Here is a 5,300-nt window from a genome sequence, read left to right on the forward strand (position 1 = left end):
ATTTGTAGCCTTATCTTGGGAGCAGTGACAAAAGCTGCCTCTTGTTTCAGGAAGATACAGATGCTTATGCTCAATCTAATTCTGGGGCATTTGGGAGCAAATGAAGCTTCTCTAACTCCTAATACTTAAATACATTTGGGAAAGGCTTGCACCCCTTTCATCCTCCCAAAGGTGGACCTAAGAGTTTGTCTCTGACATAGACCGTCCTCCTTTTCCTGTAGTAACGATGAATGGTTCACCCCATTTAGTGATATGTGTTATTCGATAAGTATTTTTGAGTGCTAACTGCCTCTTCTTATTTCCCTTCCAGAACTGAAGACTTCGGTACAGAGCTGAAACAGGCAAAGGTGTTTGGATTTGTGTCCCAGGCACCCTCCACCCTGCCATATTTGGGCCTATAAATGTCTTCGCCACCCGGAGTTCAGAGACTCCTAGAATTGCAAGGTTGGAAGAGGCCTGAAAGGTTCCTGGTTTACCACCCAGGTGCTGCCTATTGAATGGTCACAGACTTGGCCAGACACATTGGCAGGACTCCTACCTTTGAGAAAGGTGGTATCTGTGACCATTACTCACCCTGTCTCCTCAGTGAGCCCCGCAAAGCTTCAGACGTAAACACATTTTTAGTGTCTTCCACCAATCCAATTATAGTTCTGCTAGATCTGGATTGGCTTCAGATTGGGTTATTTTAATATTCCAGGATGACTTTTTGAAGTTCAGAAATTTCAGTTCATTTCACATTTTCTATTTGCAATTTCTAGCTGGAAATTACATATGGAAGCTGAGTCACCTGCCTCGCCCCTGGAGCCTGCTGCCTGTTTCCAAGGCCTTCCTCATTATTCAGACCACGACTCATTCACATGAATACCAAAAGCAACACTTGATGGCTGTGGAAGATTTTCATCCTCACGGGTCGTGAAATGCATCAGAATATTTTCCATTTATCACCTATGCTAAGGATTTATGACTGCCTAAGTGTTATATTTCTAGCCACTGTATTCTGAGGCAAACAACCTGCCGCAAGGTAAGGACAACTTCTTTATTCATATTGACAATGATAGCAAGTGAAGGGCAAGAATTAAAAAAAAAATCCTCCTTTTGGTATCTTCAGAATGAAAATCTTATTAAAGTAAGATCTTTGAAGGGCTTCTTGTCACTGTTCATTTGGGAATATATTTCACAGATGGCACAGATACCCTGAAATGTTGCCTGGTCCACAACCTTTTACCTGCAGCTTTAGAAGAGCAAAGGGTATAACATATGGAAAGGAGAAACCAGCCATGGGAAGGCATGACTAGGGACAGGCACGGGAATTTCTATAACTGATTCTTGCCTTAAAATATTTCAATTTACTTTCTCCCCATGAAGCACCCCACTCCGGTATAGGATGGGGGCTGCAGATGGGGTAGTTAAGGGAAGATGTGAGTCCTTGTCAGCGATGCAGGACTGTGAGCTTTGCAACTCCTTACCCTGGACAGAGGTCATACTATTTTCACATAGCTGTGGTTGGTATGAACGGCGTCCCCACCTCCCAAATTCCTTTATTGAAGTCCTAACCCCCTGGCATCTCAGAATGTGACTTATTAGGAAATAGGGTCATTGCAAGTGTAATTAATTAAGACCTGGAATGGGCCCCTAATCTGATATGGCTGGTGTCCATGTAAAAGGGAAATTTGGACACAGAGACAGACGTGTACAGAGGGAAAATAATGTAAAGACGCTGGGAGAACAAAAACCACAGAAACACCAAAGATCGCTGGCAAACCTTCAGAAGCTAGGAGAGAAACGCAAAATAGACCCTTCCCTCTGTTTAGCACAAGACAACAGGCCCCAAATGAATCGCTGATGCAAAGTCCCATGGCACTAAACCAAGGCTTAACTTAATTGCAGTTTCAGGGCTCCCATAAATGGAATCTAAAACCAAGGAACCACCTGATCAACACCAGTGAAGTCCCCTGGCTGGCAGACCTCTTTTCTCCCCTAAAAGAGAGTAACCTGGAAAGAGCTGCCCACTGTTTGCCTAGTATAACTTCCTTCTTCCCATACCCTCTGCCTATAAAAGACTTCATTTTGTACAGCCCCTTGGAGCTCCTTTCCATCTGCTAGAAAGGATGCTGCCTAATTGATGAATTGTTGAATAAAGCCAATAAGATCTTTAAAATGTACTCAGTTAAATTTTGTTTTTTAACACTCTCAGCCCTCAGAAGGAATCCGCCCTATGGACCCCTTGATCTTGGACCTCTACCACTGGAACTGCCAGAAAATGAATTTCTGTTGTTGAAGCCACCAGTTTGTGTAACTTTGTTGCAGTAGCCAGAACAGACTAATACAATTGCCAGACTGAAAGCATCTAGGGACATGTATTGGTTTGCAAAGAGTCATGGAAGCTGTACCACCTAAAGGTGCAATTTTATTTTCAAAACACTGATGATTAGAGATGTTTCTATCTTGATTTCTATCCTGTTGCTCATAGACACTTCTCATGAACACATGTAGATTTTTACATAATTCATAAAGTCTTCCTCTACTCCCAAGTCCATGTTTTGGGTTTCTATACTCAGCCCTTGAAACTGTCTCCAAAGACTTAAGAATCTTGGCATCTCAGTTCTTAAAATATCACATCCATGATTCCTTATTACATGCACTGCCTTTGGTCAATAAAAAACATAGCTGTCCACCTTTCTGTGGCTCTTGAAGAGCTCCTTGCATTTCTAAAAGTCTGTGGGTATCTAGGACTACGAGGGACAGGTCCATGGTACCTCCACAGAGGTGGCTGGATGTGGCCTCTTTGCCTCTGTGGTCCCGTTGTTGGAAGGGGGCTGGGCCATTCTGGGGACCCTAGTGAGATGACAGGGCAGTGGGCACCCCACCCTTCTTTGCTTACAGATCACATCTGCTTTCAGGGGAGCCATGGATTTCCTCCTGCTGGCCCACTTCCAAGTCTCAAACTACAGCTGGATTCTAAGTTTGGATGTCTTTGCATTTAACCCTCACAATCTGACCCTGTCTACCTCTGAACTCTCATTTCTTTCCCAAATTATTTTTATGTTGAGCAAATTCAAAATTGATATTTATGAATTTGTATTTCTATAGTTGTATGTATTTACTAAGTTGGCAATCTGTAGGCTAATATGTTTGTTCCTGTGATCAGTCTGGTCTGCCATGCTCCGTGACTCTGGGGTTTTTGGACAGAGATTTCGGTGGGAAAGCCAGCCACAGGCGATGCCTCAGTTACCTATAGGCAGCCAGGTCTCATCATGGCAGTCTGGCTCAGCGCGACCTCAAACAGAATTACAAGTCAGCTATCCTAAGAGCATGGATGAGCCGTTTGACTTTTGTTTAAATCTCCTGAAAGGCATCAAAGTGGACAGGGCAACGCACTGAGTGTCATTTATTAACGCGCTCCAAATACCTCACAACAGAGGAGTTCCTTCCCTTCTCCATCTCTTGCGCAGCACAACAGATGGACAAACAGACAAAGAGCAAGACCAGTCTGCCCATCCCTCCCAGCAACTTACACCTGCAGATCCCTCTCCTAGCCTCTTGCTCTCAGGCTGACATTATTATCATGTAAAGTGATTAAGCCTCATCTGGATTTTTCCAGATGCGTTTCCACTCTTATTTCAACCAGGAGTCTTCAAACTTTTCAGTTTATCCCATCCATAAAAATTGACTTCAAGCAGTAGAGAGAATGAGAGAGAGGGAGAAAGTTTTAAACTATTTATGTACTATTATGCATATATATATTGTGTCAAAAAATATATATACATATTTTAAAGGGATACATTGACAAATTAACAAAACTTTGCCTTGCTATGAAACTTATTTTTAATGAGGGTAGCATGATCGAATATACTTCATTATTTTACAATTCATTGGTTTAATACTTGTAATACCCAGATTCTAATGCAGGTGATCAGTACAGTTCTCTGTCTCTCTTTCTCTGCCTCCCTCTCTCTCTCTCTGTTCTTTCTTTGATACTTGGCTTTATTGCTTATTGCAGCTTAAAAAATTCCCTCAAGAGGCTGTACAGAACTAGAGGGAAGAAATGCTCTTGTTGCTGTTCATTTTCATTCTGATTATGCAAAGGTGTTTGTTAAAATTCTGCTAGCAAATTTCATCTTCTCTGATGTCAATCGGTTGCTCTTCCTGACTAATCACAAGGTATTTCATTTTTGTGCTTCTAATAGACGGCTTTGAATCTCAATAAAACTCTGTTTGGAAGAAAATTTTCAAGAGATTTGTGATAGTTCCTCTAAGGTCACTGATCTGAGAGTTTTTATAGGTGACACACAGACTTTTTTTCAGGTAAAAACAAAATCGCATAAGCATATTTGGAAATGTTTCCAAATATCCCCTTTCAAACTGTTCTTTTCATAACCTGCATCTCTCCGAAAAGCACTTTCCCACAGGTTGGCCAATTTCTTTTCAAACCCAACAGGTCATCTCTGACTCTTAAAATATCCCTTGACGAGGGCAGATGAGGAGCGCACTTGGGGCACAGGAAAAATGTCAGCTCTTCCATTTTCTTGATATTCCTTTGCCCTCGCATTGTCATTATCTTCAGCTGACTATTTGAGTTCTTTGGACGTTTTCTAGGTGAGCGCTTTCTCTGTGGTAAAGACATGGGCAATTCCTTAAAGGAATTGTTTTAAGCCACACGTTCATTTTGTGAGGATTAGTTTAATCTAGACAACATGATCCAGAAATCCATGTAGCCAGGAATATGTCCACTGCAATATCTTTCAAGGACCTGATGGCTCATGGGGGGCTGTCATCAACCTCCCTGATCAACGGTAAGGTATCAATCTTAAGGTATTTTCTTAAGATATTGAAAATACTATCAGTGTCCCATGACTGTGTTTGGGACATACAGGCTAAGTGAGGGTACTACTCCAACATATGTATTAGAATTAGTTAAGTTAAACTTCTTTATTTTTTAGATGAAATTAAACATAAGTAAGGATCAAGGCTGGACACCTCATTTTGGAGATCACTAGCCCAGAGCAACACAACACCAGAGGATCCAGAGAAACTCAGACGCCTCCTTGCTGGGGAAGGTGGTTAGAAAGGCTATGAAACCCTTTAACACTTTTCTTAGATTCTGCTGTATTGCTTACAATATCTTTGGGATACATTAGGGTGATATGGATCCCCAGGGTCCAGACAAGAGACTGACAGCCAGGCACCCAGGTCACGCCCAGGATTGGGCATTACTGGGGTCCTCTTTGCTATATTACTTCGAATCAGTAAGTGAGCCTTTGTTCCATTTCCATAGAGCTGTTCTGTGGGGCTTCCGAGGA

At 42.1% G+C, this 5,300-nt stretch overlaps 1 long non-coding RNA gene across 1 annotated transcript; it reads left to right on the forward strand.

Annotated features, from left to right (window-relative positions):
* Window positions 1-307: 307 nt before the first annotated feature.
* Window positions 308-4,184, forward strand: LOC140844816 (uncharacterized). Its single transcript, XR_012123313.1, has 3 exons — window positions 308-444; window positions 759-1,021; window positions 2,195-4,184. It is a non-coding gene; the product is annotated as an uncharacterized lncRNA (long non-coding RNA).
* Window positions 4,185-5,300: the final 1,116 nt, after the last annotated feature.

This window comes from Manis javanica, chromosome 12, assembly GCF_040802235.1.
Source record: "Manis javanica isolate MJ-LG chromosome 12, MJ_LKY, whole genome shotgun sequence".
NCBI lineage: Eukaryota > Metazoa > Chordata > Mammalia > Pholidota > Manidae > Manis > Manis javanica.